The sequence below is a fragment of the Thamnophis sirtalis genome, unplaced genomic scaffold (genome assembly GCF_051295495.1).
Source record: "Thamnophis sirtalis isolate CommonGarterSnake01/CBP01778 unplaced genomic scaffold, rThaSir2_p1.2 scaffold_8, whole genome shotgun sequence".
In the NCBI taxonomy this organism is placed as follows: domain Eukaryota; kingdom Metazoa; phylum Chordata; class Lepidosauria; order Squamata; family Natricidae; genus Thamnophis; species Thamnophis sirtalis.
The window spans coordinates 73683230-73705536 of record NW_028261388.1 but is presented as its reverse complement, the minus strand read 5'-3'; the positions used below and the strand labels follow the sequence as shown (position 1 = coordinate 73705536).

The following is a 22307-nucleotide window of genomic DNA, read 5'->3' as shown; positions in this document are numbered from 1 at the left end:
AAATTGAAATAAAACTATTTTTAAAAATTCTATGCACAATATATTTCAAAGTATTGTGCATAGAATTTTTAAAAATGGTTTCATTTCAATTTATTTTGGATAGAATCCTTTTTTAAAATTGTCTTAGACAAATTTAAAAAAAGATTCTATCCAAAATACAAAATACCAGCTGCAGTTATTCACTTAAGAATTGTGGCAAGAAAGGTGATTTAACGAGCTTAGTGACCAAAGTTACAATGGCATTGAAAAAAGTGACTGATGACCATTTTTCACACTTAGCGACCATTTTCACACTTAGCAACCGTTGCAGCATCCTCATGGTCACACGATCAAAATTTTGATGTTTGGCAACAGTTACAATTTATATTTGTAAATTGTAGTTATGTTGAAATAAAAAAAAATTACAATACTATTTTTGCATTGTATGAAAATTTTTGTTGCTCCGTATAAAATTTTTAATCAAGCCCCCACCCCCTGTCAAAGGTGTCCCTCTTTACTGAAAATCTGGTCACCTTGCTTTTTAGGATGCTGTCTAGATTTGCCATAGCTTTCCTCCTCAGGAGCAAGCGTCTTTTAATTCCTTGGAATTGGGTATGTCTAGTTTAATGAAAAGAAGGACCGAGGTATTGTATTGTGGTTGCTGCAATTAATGTACTTAATAACTCCATTTTTATTCTTTATTGTTTAATAATAATTTTCATAACAATTGCTCCTGCTTTTGTAATTACTGTTTTATATTATTATTTTAGTGGATTGTTGTCACCCTTGAGAATCATTTCTATTGAGATGTACACATTTGAACAATAAATGTATTTATTTTCATATTTAAGGAAAGGCATCATCTATAAACTAAGCAAAGGTGTAGCTTCCAAGATGTGCCCTTGGGATCTTGAAGTTGGTGGGAATCTACTCAGAAATTAATTGAGGGAAGCTTAATAACAGGGAGCTCTTAACTTAAATCCACACAGAATAAAACTATTTTAATAAATCCTATGCACAATAAATAAAATATTATTTTAAAATACATTAAAAAATAAAAGAAAAAAACCCACTTACCAGTAGGCAGACACTCCAAGTCAATCCAGAATGATGTAGATGTTAATACAAAGAACTGAGCAAATTAAAATGGTTAACAGTCCCAGGGAAATAGTTTTCAAAGAAAAAAGAAGAGCACCATTTTTCGCACATGACACGAGGAGACCTCCAAACTCCGTGCCCTCCCCTCCAGAAAATCCAGGAAGTAACAGTTGTTTTCCTCTCTAGCCAGGTGTTTCCTGCAGCTCTATGGTAATGGTTCATTTTTTTCTTATAAAAACGAGTAAGGGCGGGGGTGTGTGTCCGTTTTCTTGCTTTAAAGTTTTAATATCTTCAATGAAAGTACTGAGACAGAGAGAGGTTAGTTAGACAGGGTGTCTTTTGTCTTGCCCCGGTTAGGATTTCTTAAGCAAATCCACTGGGCTTTCAACATACATGAAGCCAGAAAAAAATCGGGACTTTTTTAAAACGCGGAGGGACATGTGAAAAATTGTTATAAAGCATGCTTGTCCCGCTGAAATCGGGATGTCTGGTCACCTTACCCATGCCCCCACTCCTTCGGTGGGCTCAGCTGTTGCTTATCTGACTGTTGCCGGGCAGCCTTCCCTGTCTTCCAAGGTCACTCCCACATACCACTACAGTTACCAAAACATGAATCACCAGCATCAATGCGCCTGTTGAATTTTTTTTTTTTGCTTGTATTGTAGTATTTCATAATACACGAAACAACAAAGTGGAGTGAGTATACAGCCATGAAAAAGCTGAACACTGAAGGGAATCGCTCTTTGTTGTTTATTTTTTTTATTTTAGAAATTATTGTCGTTTAAATTGTATTCAAGAGGTGTGGGATGCATAACCACAGTATAATAAAATGAGAAACAGGAAAATATGCCACTTGCAATTCTCTATACTTCTTATTCCAATCCTAAACTCATATGTCTCTTCATTCTTTCCATGCCTTGAGCACTGCAGTCAGCATCAGAGGTTGCCACAGAACCAAAATCTCTCTTGTTGAAAGACAGTCTAGCATTTACTTATTGATTAAGTGCTATCACCTACTCATCTCTGTTATCACTGTGCTGAGTTCCATGGGAACAGATAACATTATATTACGTAGTAACAAAGAGAACATTTTAGTCTGGTGACTAAGATTACAAAGAATATAACATGACCTCAGCAAGGAACAGGAAATCAGACATCACTCCAATTGTCACTTTAAAAAAAACTGGTCCCTATCTCTTCTCAAAGCTGATACCATACAAAAGATGTAGTAAGAAAGATTTGTTCCTGTTTTTCTGACCTTTTTAGCCAAACGTCCTAGCAATAAATGAAATACATGCTGTCTGAGGAAGGAAACGCTTTTTCAGCAATCCAGCTGGGATGTGTTACTTCCCCATTAGAAGGGGGGGGACGTAGCTGTGATTGATCACTTGTACATTCATTTGTCTAAAACTACAAAGGGCAAATTATAGACAGCATTAGGGAATGGCCTTGAGGAACAGTGGGGAGATCCATTACCAGAGCAACAATGAGACAAGCCCATTCCAAGGAACTAATTTCAGAAAAGACCACTCCCTAAATCACACAAAGATAAGGGGAATGAGCAAGGAAGTACTTTTAGACTTGTAAGGCTGTTACTTTAGCTGTTGTAATAAAAGTAGTTGTAGACTGATATGGCATTGATTTCTTAGTCTGATCTATTCTCTAGGGCTGACAATTCTCCCTAATTTGTTCCTTCCTTTTTAACCCAGTTTTTATTTTAAAGTAATGGTGATTTGATTGAATTTCTAAACATTTTAAAACTTGCAGGTAAAACATGTCATATTATTTACATGCAACCGCAAATGATATATTAGGGGATTTTGCCAGCTTTGTAAAGTAAGCTGTACTTGTTCTGCTCTTCTGCAGGATGGGGGTGGAGATAAAGCAACATAATATATTCTGCAAAGTAGTTGTTTAGTTTCCTGGCTTAAAGGGGATATTTTTTAGAGAAAATAAGATACAAGACAATTATCAAAACATCATAGTAATTCCTCATACAAGCAAACATTTGCTTAGGATATTCCAGAGAGTAGAGCATATGGAGGAAAATGCAACTGAGCATAAATGATTCAGGAAAAGGCAATGAGGCATGGGATACATTACTAACAAAGTGGACAGAAGGACAAGAAAAATGTAGAGAACAAATTTAACTTTGCTTTATTTATCAAAGTAGGTCCTTTGGCTATGCAGACATGAATTGTGGAATACATTAAGCATAGAAGATGCTGAAACATCTTCAGAATAAGAAGTGAGGAAAAAGATGTATATTATCCCCCTATATATTGAATATATAGTGAATATATTTTATAAATGATGGTAGAGATAAACTTGGAAGGTGAAATATTACCAGTTTTGGATATGCAGATTTCCAAATATTTCTTGTTAGCTAAAGGTAAAGAAGACTTAGGAAAGCTCAATATAAGAATTAAAATGGGAAGTGAAAAATCTAGCTTAAAGTTAAATATTAAGAAGATAGAAGTAACGTTAATGTTAACTGGCATATCCAGTAAACTTAAAGTTGACAGTAAAGAAATTACTTTCTAATTTTAGAAAGACAGGCAATTACAGATTTAAACAAAGATGTGAAGGATTAGGATATTTCTATGATAGCAAATATTAGAACATAATGGTCTTTTCAAGCTGGACAGTGAGAAAGAGTGGAAGAAAATAGGTCCCTTTGAATTATAGATCTGGGTATAGTGATTAAGAATACCAACCTACCAATCAATTCTTGACCAAATAAAGACTGATCACACCCCTGAAATGTTCATCATCAAACAGAAATTCATAATTCATATAATTTAGAGATATGTTAGTGGAAGGTAAAGGATCAGAGAAAATTCTAGCAAAGTTGAAGGATGTTGAAGTGGAATAGAACAAAATATTATGAGATGGGATCAAAGAGGTTCCTGCACTATTCTTGAAAGGACTGCAGGAGGTTGCATGAGGCAGGTTGAGATGGCAGCATCCCTGCAGACATAAGAAGCTGAACTTGACTCAATAGTGCCAAATTAATGTGAGTGAGATGCTGGGGAGCTAAAGTTTGTACTTTATTGAAAAGTCTAGAAGTATTTTTTTAATGCAAGCCTGCAAATTCTTAAACATCTATACAGGGCAAGCCTTGGTACTATTGCTGTCTGACGTGCAGTTGCTCAGTTGTTTGCTTTTTGGTTTGGGGGTGTTCTGACCCCCTCCTCCGTCCAATAACAAAAGCTGAGACAAGCTTAATTAGAATGTACTTTAATAGCAAGACCAAAATCTCGGTGGCTGAAAGCCAAGCAAACAAACAGATAAGGACCTTGGCAGCAACTCAGACAAACCTTGGCAGCAATCGAGCCTGCCAAGTTAGTTACAACAGTTCTCTTTAGTCAATGTGTTGACTTCTGCAAGAGGGGCGTGTCCACAAGTAGTCTTTTTTATAGTCTGGAGAGGAGCCTAATGACCACCAGCTGAGCTCAATTACCTCCTGTAATAGTGTAATTGTTCCTGACGCCTAGTAGCTCTTCGATGGCGTGCATCCAGGAACAACTCACTGCTGGCTTCTGGATCACTCTCCTTTGTCTCCTCCCCACTGGTCCAAGGCTCAGGCGCCACCTGGTGGCCAACCAGTCTCTCTGCACCCTGCTCAGAGTCGGAACCCTGTCCAGGGTCCTCCACATCTTCCAGAGCTGACGCATCGGGCCCCTCGCTGTCGGAGTCTGGTGGCAGCTCCAACGGCTCCTGCTGGGCCACAACAGGGGGCTAAGATCAAGTGTGAGGAATTAATAGTCTCTCCTGTACTACTGCAATGCATAACTCTGTTTCTGGAGCCGAGGTGGTGCAGTGGTTAGAGTGCAGTACTGCAGGCCATTTCAGCTGACTGCTAGCTGAAGTTCGGCGGTTCAAATCTCACCGGCTCAAGGTTGACTCAGCCTTCCATCCTTCCGAGGTGGGTAAAATGAGGACCCGGATTGTTGGGGGCAATATGCTGACTCTGTAAACCGCTTAGAGAGGGCTGAAAGCCCTATGAAGCGGTATATAAGTCTAACTGCTATTGCTATTGCTATTGCTATTCTTATTTGAAGAATGGATTCTAGGGTTAAGCTGTAAAATGAACCTATTATGACAGAAACAAAGGAATCTGAGGGAAATATTTATTGAATAGTTTCTGCTCTCTCAAATGGTGCTTGAGTTGATTAGCAATAATTAAAGAAAAGATAATCACAATTAAACATAAATAACTAAATTGAAACAGTCAAACACATCAATTAAAAGACACAAAAAGCACCCACTTGTGATAGTCTGTTTGGCATAGAAACCAGGAGACCTTGAGTTCTAGTCCTATCTTAGACTCAAAGCCAGTCTTGGGCCAATCACTCTTAGCTCTAGGAAGGAGACAATGGTAAGCCACTTATGAAAATGCTTCCAAGAAAATTGCATGCACTTGTGCAGGCAGCTACCAGGAGTCAACAATAACTTGGACACACACACACACACACACATACAAACACATACTGTACGTGTCCTTTCAGCAGCATACAAACCAGTTTAAAAATACTGCTTGTAAAAAAGTGCTTTTGCATCCTTACATGAAGCAATAGAAAGGGGAATAACCTGACAATCCTTAGCAGTTTTGAGACTCGGGGAGCAGCCACTTAGAAAGTCCTTCCTTGTGTTTCCATCTATTATTCCTCCATGATGGCAAAATCAGGAGAAGAGTTTCTTCCCAAAAACTTAAAGTTCCCATTGCTTGTCTGGGATACTAGAGTCTTTCAAATAACTAGTCCTAAATTTCTAGTGTCAGGGTTCTGACTGATGCCCTAATTAAATTATGAATCTCAAGCCAAGCTGCAAATGAACTCTAGTTATTTATTAGGAGCTTCATCTTGACACAATCCAAGTGAAGCCAACTCTGACCCTGTTTCCCCCCCCCCCACGGTGTGTCATCAGTCACATTCCCCAATAAGTAATTTCATGGGTTGTGGAAGTCACTCCTGGAGATGACCTCGATGTTGCCAGCTGGAATGTGCTTTGTTTTGACTGAAATGCAAGTTGCTTGATGCAGCTGCGAAGCTCAGTTTTCCCATCCCCCTGCCTATGGCAACTCAAGAGCAGGTCAAGAATGCTTCGCGAGTTGACACCAAGGACTTTTATAGATTATTATCAGCATTCTGACATTTTTTCCTTAAAAAGTACTATCCAGAAGAGTTGCTTCAACAAAGGATTTATTATTATTCTTATCATTTGTCTATTTCATAGTGTGAACACAGCATTCTCAACCAAACACACCAAGCATAAGACAATATTATATAGAGCACACTGAAATAGTTCAATATAACCAAAACATGGTGAGATCTGACACCATTATTTCTGTCTGATCTTGTAACTGGATAGGTTAGATAGCACATCTACACACACACACACACACACAAACACACTTGATCTTCATAAATCTCTATATCAAAATGGCCCTTTGTTTTTCCAAAGGTAAAGCTAAAATCCATACAATAGATAGAGTATCTGGAGAAGGAACAAGGGGGGGAGTTGAGAACATATTGCATCAAATTGCTGTTTCTTCATCTGCCTTTTTGCACATTGGGCAATAGTATCTATTCTTCCTTTCTCTGCATCAAAAGACATTTCGCACAAAATCCACACCTATTATTTACCAAATGCTCACCACTGTTTCTAAGATAAAAGAAGAAATTATGTTTGGTAATAGAACTTCCATTTAGCACACATAAATTGCCAGATTTAATCTCTGACTTCTTTGTTGAGTCTAGGAAAGGTTCCTGCTTTTGACCTGGAATAGTATTGTCAATCAGTTCAGAGAAGAAAATTCTTTTTGTAAAACATGCAACACTCTTTGTCACAGATGACGGAAAGTTGAAAAATTTATGAAGAGGATAGCTTAGCCAAAAGCCATCTTAAAACTGCTGTGTGCTGTGTTTCTGTCATGGAGTAAGACATAAAGCAATGGTGTGGTATACAAATTAAAATCACATTCTCAGTGTATCATTTCCCTACCCAGTAAACCTATTGCAGACTTCCATAAAGTTAATTAAGCCTCCATACTTTAAAAAATCGTGTACATCACTTAATAATAATGGGATTGCACCAATATCAATAATAATCTAGTATCAATAATAAAAGGCCTCTTGGGTGTAACCCGCAAAATTACTGGAGCACCACTTTAATACCATTGGCATTGACAAATTCACCATCAGTCAATTGCAAAAGTCAGCTTTAATGGAAAAACTTATATCCTGCAATGATACCTCGAACACTGTCAAACTTTAATGTCTGCCTATGCTAGGTCCTTGGGACTGAATAGGTAGATAAAAATGCCAAATCCAATCTTAACATCTGGCTGACTATATGACAAACAACAACAACAACAACAACAACAATAATAATAATAGCAGCCGAAGTGTCCAGTTTATTGCTATCGCTGTTCCTGGAGATCCCAGAGTCGAAGAAAAATAACAAGAAAAAATAATGAAATATCACGACGATATTGTCATCGGGGCACTTGGCACCATGTCCAGGAATTTTATAAGATACATCAATAAATTGCAGCTTCTTGCCCAAAACAGCTGGAGTACCACTTGAACACCATTGGTACTAACAAATTCACCACCAGTCAATTGCAAAAAGCAGCTTTAATTGGAACACCTTACATCTTGTGACCATGTTTCTAACACCTTCAAACATCAACACCTGCCTACTCCAGGTATTTGAAAAGGACTCAAAAGGTGGTTAAAAATGCCCAATCCAGTCTGAACATCTGACTGACTGTGGCACAAATCATAATAAAAACATCTGCAAATTAGTTAGTGTCAGACTTGGTCTGTGTTTGGCTATTTGGGGATGATTGTTGCGCTTTTAAAATTATGTATTCTTTTGTGTCGTCAAATTGTCTGTATCCCCCTTCCCTTGTTTGAGTTGTAAGCCGCCCTGAGTCCCCCTCAGGGGAAAAGGGCAGCATACAAATGAAATAAACAAATGAAATGAAATAAACAAACAAAATAAGTAATATGAATTTGTCAGCAGTAACTTAGCAATTACTTAGTATCACACATCAATATCCTTTATTTTTTAAAATTTATTTATTTACTACATTTATTTCCCACTCATCTTACCACAGGGTAAAGCGGTATAATAAATATAAGTTCATTCAATTCATAACTGCACTTCTTCCCATTATATAAAGTAAAGGGATGCTGGCACTGTCCTGCAAAATTGCACAATTGTCAATTTTGGATGAAATTTTCTTGATATAAATCAAGATGGAGAGCACAGCACTTAATATAACTACACTGAACTGTAGGTCTTGTTTATCCATTCCATTTATTTCACTTCCTTACAGCAATTATTGGATTATTGATGAAAGCTATTCTCTAAAACCTTTTCTCTCCCTATCACTATTTCACAAAATACATACAGATAGACTCAGCTGAGCTCTTCTTGGAATATCCTACCTGTTTGTTGATAATTATGATGATAATTACAATACAAAAACTGATCTCTATGTTGTCTTTGTAATCTCAATTGGTCCTATTTCTATTAGACTGTTCAGTACAATTCAGAATTAGAACAGCTTAATACAAACTATTTAACACAAAGGGCAAATATACCGTCTAAAAACGCTGACATTTCAGGTTCAAATCCTTTCCCTGCCATGTTTCCTAGGTAACTTGAACAAATCCAGTTTCTCTTCCCAAATTAGTACTCAATAACAATTACTGTTACTGAAATTGGCTTAACAAAGCAGAAAAACAAGCCAAAAAAATATATATTTGCACCTTTTCTTCTCAGCAATTCAGAACACTTTCTTCTCTAGCACATATCAAGTTGTTTAATTCCATATGCTGCTACAACGACCAAATACTGTCAGACTGTGGGTAAAAATCAACCAAATATTTGAATATTTAGATAATTTTGAATGGCTTTTTAATAAGTGAAATTTATTGGGGATAATGCTAGAGGCCTCCAAACCCAAAGTCAGAAGCTAATCATCAGTTTGATTATGGCATAAAATTGCTGCATAGTCTCTAGTAACTTTGGACAGTGAAAAGCTAAATAAAAAACTGGACATCTTTTTGAGAGCATCTTTACATCACTTCCACACTCTCTGGGATCTTGGAGACAGAATTAATTGCTTTAAAAAAAAAAACATGGCTCCTGATTGTCAAAGGGAGGGGAGAACACTAAAAGAGGCTGGTACTATGTTTATTTCAAGTTATGAAAGCCACAAAGGAACATCTATGGGTAGAGAACTATGAAGGGAGTAAACATGTTTGGATACTTTTCTCCTTTCAAGATTTTGTGTTCACAATGTCTGTGTGTTTGTGTGTGCGAGAGAAAGGGAGGGAGGGAGAGAGAGAGAGAAAGGGAGGGAGGGAGGGAGGGAGAAAAACTATGGGGATTTCAATATGCCTATATTTATTTTATTTATCAGATTTTTTTTTATTACCCATGCACTGCTTCCCAGAAAGAAAGAAAAACGAAAATGCTACCAAAAGAAAATGAAATGGAGTGATGGAGCTAGAGTGCTCCTATCAAGCACCAGACCGTGATTTGTGGGGGCAATGGTGAGGGTGGGATGATCACAAAATGGTAGTGGGAATTAGGATTCTGGCAGATGAGCTATCTAGCTGTTTGGTTGTTTGTTTGTTTGTTGTGTTTGATATTGTTTATTCCCTTAATGATTCAGAAAGAGAATTAAAATAGCAGGCATTCCAAGAAAGCAGAGGTTACACATCAGAGGTGGGTTCCTACCAGTTCGCACCTATTCGGTAGAACCGGTTCGTCAAATCTACCAAACCGGTTAGAAGAGGTTCCACCAGTGGACCCGGAAAGCAGGCCACACCTACAGAAGAGGTTGCAAAGATTTTAAAACCCATTACTCACACAAACACACACACACACACACACACACACACACACAGATTGACTGACTGACTGACACAGAGAGAGAAAGAGAAAAAAGGAAGAAATAAATAAAAAAGAAAGAAAAAGAGTGAGAGAGATGAAAGAAAAAAGGGACAGAGAGACAAAAGGAAGGAGAGAGAGAGAGAGAAAGAAAGAAAACACATGGCTGGCAAGCCACTCCCACCAATCACATGGCCAGCAAGCCACTCCCACAAAGGAGGCCACACCCACAGAGTAGGTTCCAAAAATTTTTGAAACCCACCACTGTTACACATGATTCAAACAATGGCTTTTTAAAACTCTGAAAGTATAGGAAGCATTAAAACAATTAAAACAGTTGAAACCATGAAAGGTGGATGATTACATACAGTTTGAAAAACTTTCTAACTGTAACAAAGAGGAGATTTTGCTTCAGCTGCAGTGGTGGCTTGTTCTACATTATGGTCCTTATTGCAGAGAAAGCAGAACCAACTCTTGCAGGTAAGGATTTGTAAAAGGTATTCCACTGGTGATCTGTGGAGTGGATTGTATGGGAGTTGGTGGGCCTGTAAGTCGCTTTGGTTTGCTTTCACTGCTGATTCTTAAAGAGAAAAAAAATCCTGAATGTAGAAGATTTAATTTTTCAATGTTTTTCTTCAGTGCTCCATGACAATTGTTTCGTTAAGTGATTTGCCTTAACTACAGCCCATTTTTCTTTGCTCAAGGTTAAGCATCTTTTCCCCCCCACAGAACATCCATTTCTTATTTCAAAGGCTAATATAATTTGATTGAAACATCTGCAAGAAAGCACCCAAGCTCAGAGAGCACCAAGGATCCTTCATTTCAATCCTGATCTACAGATATTCTCCTTTATTGCTAGTAGAATCTTTGCAGCACTTTACAGAAGAATGGCATCTCTGAGAGTCTTGTTTTCTTGTCACCTTGTTTTCCTGAGAGGAAGAATCGGTGATAAAATGGGTGCACACAGACAAGATGTTTTCTAATTTGTCCAGGAGCCTTTTACTTGTACTGACACTTAAGCCTCCCAACACGAATTTTCAATTTTACCTCAAGAATGTACTTTTTGAGAAACGTGATGAAAGCTCAAATGACTTCTATGTGGAGAGTCTCTTCACTAGACTTCTAAGGCTACCCCGAATTCAGCTTGCTTTTCCATTTAAAAATGAGGTCAAAATATGACTTTGGTAAAGCAAAAATGTTTTTCTAAGGGAAAGACGTTAGTGCAGTGGTAGTCAACCTGGTCCCTACCTCCCACTAGTGGGCATTCCAGCTTTCATGGTGGGCGGTAGGGGTTTGCTGTAACTCGGCTTTATAAATTTTATAAAGTAAAGTTACTTCTCTACTTTATAAATCACTATTATTGTGGAACCGGTGGGCAGTTAGAAAATTTTACTACTAACAGAGATACAAAAGTGGGCGGTAGGTATAAAAAGGTTGACTACCCCTGCTTTAGCGTGGCACGACAAAACCGCGCTCGTCAAAATAGCGGTGATAAAACCGCGTCACTAAAGCCACGGCGTCATCACCGTGCGTCAACACCGCCACGACAACAGCGACAGAAGGGCGCTTTAAAACAGCGCAGCGGCAGAAAGCCGATTTAAATTAAGTAAGGGTTAGGATTAGGTTTAGGGGTTTGCTTTAGGGTTAGGTTTAGGGTTAGGGTTAGGGTTAGGTTTAGGGTTAGGGTTAGGGTTAGGGTTAGGGTTAGGTTTAGGGTTAGGTTTAGGGTTAGGTTTAGGGTTAGGGTTAGGGTTAGGGTTAGGGTGCAGAAGGCGCAGATTTGCCCTCCGCCCTTATGTCAGCGCGGTAAGGTCGCATTTGCTTTAGCGATTCGGACGGCGCGGATTAGCACTCGCACTTATGTCTCTGCGGATAAGGGTTTCGCGGTATTGTGGTGGAACCCTGCTTTAGTGCTTAGAAAGTTGCCATTTTAGGAATGTATTTATTTCTAGAAATAGTCATGTTTCCAGGCCAATCAGAAACCCTGTAGCAAATGCCCTGTTACAATGCCACAGTTTTTCAGGTTCAGCTATATTTAGACATCATGAATGCAAATTCAAGGCAATTTGAGAAGGTGCCTTGCTTCCATGATTAAGTCAAGGCTAACTTAAAAATGATAAATGGCGAGGCTGCCTTGGCACACTGCCAAAATACTATGAAAAACCCAAGTATAAACAGTAGAAGAAAACAATAGGAGAGCTTGCCTATGTTGTATGGCTCCAGGAAGAAATGAGAGAAGGCTCTCTAAAAATAGAGCTGCTGTTGTCCTGATAATATTTCTGGGGATATTCAATGAAGCCAGGATAGCCTTAGAATTTCCTTAAGATTCCTCTGTAATCAAAATATAACAGCCGTATTTTCTATTTTAATATGATGTTTTTAGTGACGTGTCAGAAATCACCTCCCAGAATTGCTGTATGAGGAAAATGGGCTAAATGTGACATAAAATTAAAACAAAATCAAAAAACCTCCCCAAATAAAGCAAAATGGATGATGGACAATGTATTTCATAGACTTTTATAACAGCAAGATGAATTTCTGGCATAAATCATTTCTGGATATCACTAAACGGAAAAGATGGTAAGGTAATTTCAAAGCTTAAAACTCTGTTTTTAAACAGGATAATTAAAAAAAACGCCTCCATTATGAGAATGTTTGCCTTCACTGAACTTCCAATTTGCTAAAGCTAGTTAATGCTAGTTAGTGTCAGATGAATGCCAAATATTGTAGAATAAGATCTACCTTGAAAAATGAGCTGTAAATCTACACAGTCAATTATCAGCAATAATCTATTCATCTTTATAAGCTATTGAAATGCAGACTTCCTAATGTAATATAGAAAATAAAAATTGCCAAGAGAGATCTAAGGTATGGCTTTGTATTTGATCATACCTATTTCTGTGGAATTCTTCACATACTTTTCTAGAAACATGATGCTATTAAATGACACTTACCTACAATGCAGGGGTGGGTTTCAAAAATTGTTCGAACCTACTCTGTGGGTGTGGCCTCCTTTGTGGGAGTGGCTTGCCGCCCATGTGACCGGATGGGAGTGGCTTGCCGCCCATGTGACCGGATATGAAGATGCCGACGACACTTGTCAGAACCACCTTAAATTACCTCACACACAGCACTGGCATGCATAAGAATATGATGTAAACTTGTTTTTTAAAAGGCATCTTTGGTTTGCGTTAAAACAACTTCAACACACGCAATGTTCTGATTGCACCACAAACGCAGTAGTCATCCTTACCTTTCACAGAGGCACTGAGTTTTATAAATATGAGCTTGATAGTGTAGAATAATCATATCCAAGGACCAGTGGTGGGTTTCAAAAATGTTTGGAACCTCTTCTGTAGGTGTGGCCTCCTTTCCGGGTCCACTGGTGGAACCTCTTCTAACCGGTTCGGTAGATTTGACGAACCGGTTCTACCAAATAGGTGCGAACTGGTAGGAACCCACCTCTGCTACAATGGCAATAAATGTATAACATTTTTAAAAGCATTGCTAAAATGAGTGTGGATGTATACTGTATAACAGGAAACTTACTCCATTCTCCCAACATAGCACAAAAGTTTGTAGCTGCATGCTGTCCTTCGTTAGCTTAGCATTACAAACCTTATATGAATGATTTAATTTCAGTAAGGTACAATATTGAAATTTGTACTTTAATAGCATAATTTAAGAGAAAAAGATAGATTGGGATCAGCATTTCTTTCAAAAATTGATTAGAATTGTTTAGTGCAGTCAAAGCATTCGGGTAAGCACCAAGAAAGTATCCAACTAAGTTTCCAATATATTAAATATTGAGGTAGTCTAATTAAGTCCTTCACACATTGAAATATTTACTTTGGTTAACTAATGTGATTGATGTCTCCATCTGTATGCCCCCCCCCCAAATGGATCGTCCAAGGACATCTATAGAATTTTCCCATTAAAAAAGCAAAGTAGTTAAGAATTTCCTTATTTATATTGTGTGAGCTTCAGAAGAGGGAAGGATAAAGTTACAGAAGGCAGTGATTACAGTTTTTATTGTGGCATTCATGGAAACTTATAAAAATATAACTTCCTTCACAATGCCCAGTGTACAATGCGTGAGATAAAGTAGCTAAAGGTACTTTTGTAATGTCAGGTAACATTTTAAACATTGATTCATTGATTGATGAAACACAGCACAACTAGGCCATTACAACTCTTACAGTAGATGGTTATTTCAAAACGATATACAAAATCATCTCACATCTATACTGTACGTCCATCTAATATTTATTAACTCTTTTTAGTCAACCATCTCTTTTCCTAATTCATTTGAGTGCACCAAAATATTTCCCTCCAAACATTCTCACTGTCTTAACATCTCCTTTTCTAGGGCACCTCATCCCATCTTTGGGTTTCTTACCTTAGATCAGGGGTCTCCAAACTTGACAACTTGTGGACTTCAACTCCCAGAATTACATTGCTGCTTGAGTAATTCTGGAAGTTGAAGTCCATGGGTCTTAAAGTTAGAGAGTCCTGTCTCAGAACAAGACTGTACAAACATTTTTGTCTTGAGGGAAATTGGTATAAACCTTTTAAGTCTGCGTGGAGAGTGAGCCTAGGACAAGGAATGGGTAGCATCATTCAGTCTCTTACAAACTGTTCCCTTTTCTTTCTTACGTCCATTTCTCTCTCCAAAACTGGCAAAGAAGAAACATATTGTTGTGATGTAGTTTAAATTGATCTTTGGTGCCAGGATTCTGAAACTGTGCCCTTATTATGTACAATACTTACGGTAATCTGCGAAACAAGACTTCTTAGTGTCTGAGATTGCAGGAGAAAAGCCTCATATGGTTATCTCAGCTGGTGTAGCCTTGGGCATCTAGTCTTCATTTTGTCAGACAAAATGTGCTGTTTGGCAAGTTAAGTTCAATTACTGCGTTTATATTGACGTGCTGCTGAGCTAAGATACCACACACTGAGCATAATCTAAAATAAGATTAAATTTGAGTTGGTTGTAGAAAGAAAACATCATCTAAACGACCTGTTTTTCACTTTAATCTACTTCAGAAGTACAAATGTAGAAAGAAAATGTAACATCAGTTCAGCTGCACCCTGTAATTACACTAAAGTGCAGTCATTGGGTACAATACCAACTAAACTGTCATTATTAAAGAAAGCTAATTCTTTTTATTTTACTTTCATGAAAAGAAAAAAATCACAAATCTAACTAACCTATCAAATATTTCCCTAATTCTTCCTTCCTGGGAAAAAAAGAAAAAGTTATGCTTATGAAAAATAAACGAAATGGATTTTTAAAATAGTAGTCAGCTGCAAATTGAATAGCATCTGTGAATTTATTTAGTTATGTTTATCACAGCAGACGTTGGGCTGGTATCTAATGGTTTTGTTGCTGTAAGAAATCTTTTGTATAATCTCAAACATCCGTGTTCCACAATGTGATTATAAGAGTGTAATTGTTCAATTGTCATCTCTTGTTCTGCCTGGCTACAATTCTTCAGATGTCTAGAGGGGATTTTGTAGCCAGAATATACAATGTACTAGTTTTACTGGGATTTAGCTTGTGCCAATTTGGTAACAAATTGAGGTTTTTTTTCTCATGTGAGTGGAGTATTCCCACATATATATTAAAAGGCCCTGAACTTCTGAAATTAAAATTAAAAGGTTTTGCTTGATAAATGCTGCAAGATGCAGAATTTTACCATTGTATGCCAGGATGTTATTCTGTTCACATTCGCAGAATTCATTTCCATTTCTAGCATTTACAAGAGAACATCCAACTTCAGTCTTAAAGTTATGGTTACTGCTAAAATAATTCTTCTTCATCATAGCTCTCCCCACCCACCCCCAGTTTTTTTCATGAGATTGAATATGTAAAAAGGAAATAAATACTTCTATTTTTATTCTTTTTTGTCAAATAAATAAAAAATTTGGTTCAACACACCTGTATGGCACACCTATTTTAGACTTAGTTCTTGTTCATACTTTCAAATTCCAGCTCAACCCCTGCTACTATTTTTAAAAGGACACAAAAATATAAGTTATAAAACAATTCAATATTGCCTCTGAAGACTGATAGACTTCAATAAACATTGCTAAACATGCTTGGTGTTTCAGCATATAATATTTGCCCTTCAGCGTTTAGATTTTCAAGTTGTTTAGATAGGATATATTCATTTTAGATCTTCATTTAAAAATTTGATTCCTTGAACTTTTTTTTATTTGACTTTTTGACTAACACTTTAACTTTCAATAGACAATTTTTATTTTGTTTTTTTGTCTCAATAAGTAGCTTAGTCTATTTTATTTTTTCCTTTTAAAAATGTTTTAGTACAATATATCTCAGAAGTGCTGCTAAGTATGTGGCTTTTATATATATATATGTTATATTTATGCTGATAAATAAATAAAGGGAGACTTTATTTGGGCATACCAGGGGTTGTGACTTTAAATATATATATGTGTGTGTGTGTGTGTGTGTGTGTGTGTGTGTGTGTGTGTGTGTTTTGTGCTGATAAATAAATAAAGGGAGACTAGTATAGATCTATTTCAAGCTATTTAGCTTTCATCAGCTAGCCATACCCTTACTGGGATTTGAACCTGGGCTATATTACATACTAGGCAGACTTCTTAACCATTAGGCCACAGGTTCTTATCCGTTATCAGCGAAGCCAGGGTGATAGGTATCTATTAGATTTTTACAACCCCTGGTAAGCCCCAATTATGGGAGGAAGCAAACTGCTTCCATCATCTGTCAATCGGCTCGTCACAAGAGTCCATCATGACAGAAACCCAATATTTTTTACTGTTGCCTTTGTTATATTTGTGTTTTTTTATTTGTGCTGATAAATAAATAAAGGGAGACTAGTATAGATCTATTTCAAGATATTTAGCTCTCATCAGCTAGCCATACCCTTACTGGGATTTGAACCTGGGCTATATTACATACTAGGCAGATTTCTTAGCCATTAGGCCACAGGCTCTTATCCGTTATCAGCGAAGCCAGGGTGAAAGGTATCTATTAGATTTTTACAACCCCTGGTAAGCCCCAATTATGGGAGGAAGCTAACTGCTTCCATCATCTGTCAATCGGCTCATCACAAGAGTCCATCACAACAGAAACCCAATATTTTTACTGTTGCCTGTTGCCTATATATATAATACTTTTTTTAATTCAACTGCTATCATAATAATAGAAGTTAAAAGAAGATATCAGTCTGGACTTTATGTAGCATACAAAGTATATTCATCAGAAATGACTTAAATTACAACTTTCAAAATTGTGGAAAATAGTGATGGATCTGATAGAAAGATTGAGATTGAGATTTATTAGATTTATATGCCGCCCTTCTCCCAAGGACTCAGGGCGGCGTACAATAATTAAAAGAAACACATAATATAAAAGTAAAAAAAAATTAAATGGAATATCCCAAACCCAATTAAAATCGACAATACATTTTTTTAAAAAATTCGAATTAAAATTAACAGTGATCAATACTTTATTTTGTTTTGTTCAGGCCAGGCTGGCTTGCTGGAAAAACCAACTTTTTAGGGCACGTCGGAAGGATCGGAGGTCGGGGATTATATGAAGCTCCGGGGGCAGCTCATTCCAGAGGGAAGGCGCTCCCACAGAGAAGGCTCTCCCCCTGGGGGTCGCTAGCCGACACTGTCTGGCCGACGGCACCCTGAAGAGGCCAACTCTGTGCGATCGCACTGGACGGTGGGAGGCTACCGGTGGCAGTAGGTGGTCTCGCAGGTGATAGAAGAGAATATTTGTAACTCAGGTTTGAACTGTGAGGTCCTTAGTGTTCTCTGAGTTTTGTTATTTTTTTGCAGACATTTCATGTGCATTGATGATGTTAGATAATTTGATAATAAATATCTGCAAGAAAACAACCTAATTCAGAGAGCACCAATATCCCACAAGGATAAATCAGCTAAGAAATGTTTCAGTTGATTCTAGACACAGCCAGTTTTTAGTCCGTCAATGCAGGTAAAGTTGATTGTATGTCAGCATAGAAAATGTTTTCTCCCAGCTGACACCTAGAATTTCAGTTATTGCTTGGGTAAAATTTAGCATATCTGTAATATAGGAATTAGTGTTTTGTCATAGTGATATACATTCTCCGTACCATTTTTCAAATGCTATAAGATGTTACAGATAAAGTAATGCATGAAATAGCCTTGACAAAACTGGGACTGTATCTTGAACAGCAATAGCTTGAGAGATAAATATGTTTTACAATATTCTGAGCAAGTTAGCTTCTTGTTAAATAACACTTATACAACACTTCGAGTATGAGGAAGAAGGAATAGTAGAAATCTGGATAAATTATGAATGCTAAAGTTAGATAAGTCTAATTTGACAAATAAATATGCAGGAAATCATTACAAAACCTGTAAGAATTGAAGTTATTTCAAGATGTCTTTTGCTCAGAAGTCAAAAACTATTTTAAAAGGCCTTAGAAATATAACATGATGAGTTCTGTGTTTCAATAGATTCTGCTAACTAGCAGAGGGGAAAATGAGGCTGGAAGGACAGACTTCACTGCATTTAAATTATCTGTGATGAAAACTTGAGAGACAGAAAGTTTCAAATATATATATATATATATATATATATATATATATATATATATATATATATATATATATATATATATATATATATATATATATATATATATATTTCATCTGCTGTGAAAAACATTGGAAGCTGCTTCGTTATACCTTCTTTTTATCGTTTGCTTTCTTTCTACTTCTGTTTAGAACATAGAAGATAGAATAATAGAGTTGGATGAGAGCTCGGGGGTCTTCTAGTCCAACCTGACGATCCTATGCCAGCGGTGCCAAACTCATGGCCCACGGGCCAGATGTGTCACGCACTACCCACGCACACCCCCAATTTAGCGAAGGGGGGAAAAGTTGTGATAGGTCAGATGATGACAATGTGATGCTGCAAGTTTCATATCCCCTGCCCTATACCATTTCAAACAAATGGCTGTCCAATCTCTTTTTGAAAGCCTCCAGTGATGGAGCACTCATAACTTCTGAAGGCAAGCCATTCTACTGGTTGATTGCTGTCACCGTTAGAAAATTTCTCCTTATTTCTAGGTTGCTTCTCTGCATGGTTAGTTTCCAACCATTGTTTCTTGTCTTGCTTTTTTGTGCTTTGGAAATAATTTGAGCCCCTCATCTTTGTAGGAGACTCCTCAAATATTTGAACAATACTATCATGTTACTCCAAATTCTACTTTTTATTTGACTAGACATACCCAATTCCGATAACCGTTCTTCATGCGTTTTGCCCTCCAGCTCCTTAATCATTTTTGTTGCTCATCTCTACACTCTTTTCAGAGTCCTAACATCTCAAAAGTCAAAAAATAAAGCAACAAGAAGCAGAAGAAAAAAAATCAATCCGTTCACTTTAAGAGGAGAAATGGAGAACGTGACGAGCATTTCAATCCACAAAAAATAGTTACAATGACAAAGGAAAAAAAAAACTTTCCACAGCGATCCCATTGGGATTATTTTCACCACTCAGTTCTTTTGTTTAAGGATCAATTTGGCTTTAAAGAAACATTTCTTTGGGCAGTCTTTAGCAAAATAGAAAAAATACCTCACTAGATGGACTCACTTTATCTTTTCACTTCCTTCCTTCCGGAGCGTCCCGACTTCATCAGCCTAGGGGCTGCCTGTTCATCGTGGGCTTGAAGTACTTCCCTTGGGTCTATCAGGGATTTTGCGATATCTGCAAGGCTTTGTCTTCCTGATCACCATCTCTATGGGACAGTTTAGGTCTCAATGGACCCCCCCAGCGGCAAAAGTGTCAACGGCGATCTCAGAGTATTGAGACGACACGTTGTAACGTCGTGACGTGGCTCCTCCTTCCAGAACATCATATGATCTTGATTTTATAACTCAGTTAATTTAGCCTAGAATTGCATTGGCTTTTTTGGCTGCTGCTATACTCTGTTGTAGGTAGGTTGTAGGTAGGTTGCGTTTATTTATAGGCCGCCCTTTTCCCTGAGGGGACTCAGGGCGGCTAACAACTTATGGGAGGGGAAGACATACAATAACATAAAAATACAATATATAACTAAGATCAAACAACATTCATTCAATATTCGGGCGGGGGCAAACTATGGTCTTTACCCCCAGGCCTGGCGGGATAGCCAGATCTTGAGGGCTGTGCGGAAGGTCTGAAGGGTGGTGAGGGTACGAATCTCCACGGGGAGATCGTTCCAGAGGGTCGGAGCTGCTACAGAAAAGGCTCTCCTCCGCGTAGTTGCCAGCCGACACTGGCTGGCAGATGGCACTCGGAGGAGGCCTAATCTGTGGGATCTTATGGGTCGAGAGGAGGTAATTGGCAGAAGGCGGTCTCCCAAGTACGCAGATCCACTACCATGAAGGGCTTTATAGGTAGTAAGAAGCACCTTGAAGTGCACACGGAGGCCAACAGGTAGCCAGTGCAGCTCGCGGAGGATAGGTGTTATGTGGGCGAACCGAGGTGCACCCACGATCACTCGCGCGGCCGCATTCTGGACTAGCTGAAGCCGCCGAATGCTCCTCAAGGGCAGCCCCATGTAGAGCATATTGCAGTATTCCAGCCTAGAGGTCACGAGGGCGCGAGTGACTGTTGTGAGAGCCTCCCGATTCAGGTAGGGTCGCAACTGGCGCACCAGGCGAACCTGGGCAAATGCCCCCCTGGTCACAGCCGACAGGTGGTGATCAAAAGTCAGCTGTGGATCCAGGAGGACTCCCAAGTTGCGAACCCTGTCTGAGGGGTGTAAATTTTGACCCCCCAGCCTGATCGTTGGTACACTAGCCAAATTTTTGGGAGGGAAACACAACAGCCACTCGGTCTTTTCTGGGTTGAGTACAAGCTTGTTAGCCCGCATCCAGTCCCTAACGGCTTCAAGACCCCGGTTCATCACGTCCACCGCTTCATTGAGTTGGCACGGGGCGGACAGATACAGCTGCGTATCGTCCGCGTATTGGTGGTATCTTATCCCGTGCCTCCGAATGATCTCGCCCAGCGGTTTCATGTAGATGTTAAATAGTACGGGGGACAGGACCGACCCCTGCGGCACCCCATATGATAGGGGCCTCGTGGTCGATCTCTGACCCCCGACCAACACCGACTGCGACCTGTCCGAGAGGTAGGAGGAGAACCACCGTAAAACGGTGCCTCCCACCCCCACCTCCCGCAGTCGTCGCAGAAGGATACCATGGTCGATGGTATCGAAAGCCGCTGAGAGGTCGAGGAGAACCAAGATGGAGGCATAGCCTCCATCCCTGGCTCTCCAGAGATCATCGGTCAATGCGACCAAAGCGGTTTCTGTGCTGTAACCAGGTCTGAAGCCGGACTGGAAGGGGTCCAGGTAATCGGCTTCCTCCAAGGACCGTTGGAGCTGGTAGGCCACCACCTTCTCAACAACCTTCCCAATGAAGGGGAGGTTGGAGACTGGACGATAGTTGTTAAGTATGGCTGGATCCAAAGATGGTTTCTTCAGGAGGGGTCTCACCACCGCCGTTTTAAGTGCGGCGGGGAAGTGCCCCTCCCGAAGTGAGGCGGTAATAACCGCTTGGATCCAGCCCCGTGTCACCTCCCCGCTGTTAGCAACCAGCCAGGAGGGACACGGGTCCAGTACACAGGTGGAGGCACTCACAGCCCTCATGGCCTTGTCCACGTCCCCAGAAGTAACATCCTGAAACTCAACCCAGCGATGGTCAACCAACTCGTCCTCTCGTGCCTCGGCTGGCTCTGCAAAGGTGGAGTCCAAATCCGACCGAAACCGAGCAACTTTGTCCGCCAAGAACTGGGCATAATCCTCAGCCCTACCCTGCAAGGGGTCCCCCGTATCCCTCTTATTTAAGAGGGAGCGGGTTATCCTAAACAGGGCGGCTGGACGAGACTCGGCGGACGCAACCAAGGTGGCAATATAAGATCTCTTTGCTGCCCTAAGTGCCCTGATGTAATCCTTGGTGCAGGTTGTTAAGAGTGCTCGGTTCGGTTCGGATTTATCGGACCTCCACAAGTGCTCTAGGCGTCTCCTCCGGCGCTTCCTCTCCCGGAGCTCCTCGGTGAACCAAGGAGGCCTCCGGGATCCGCCGCCTCGGAGGGGCCGTAGTGGCGCAATCCGGTCGAGGGTCTCCGATGCTGCCGAATGCCAGGCGGCAGCCAGAGTCTCTACCGGACTGTGGGCGAGAGTATCAGGAATAACCCCAAGCTCCGTCTGGAACCTCAAAGGGTCCATAAGTCGCCTGGGGCGGAACCACTTGGTCGGTTCCTCCTCCCTACAGTGGGGGTTTGGTCT

The 22307-nt window shown here is 39.4% G+C and overlaps 1 long non-coding RNA gene across 1 annotated transcript in view; it reads right to left on the bottom strand.

Moving 5' to 3' along the window:
- The window catches only part of LOC148044493 (uncharacterized), a 1189713-nt gene that overhangs the window by 905537 nt on the left and 261869 nt on the right, over positions 1 to 22307 (bottom strand). The gene's annotated exons all lie outside the window — the stretch shown is intronic.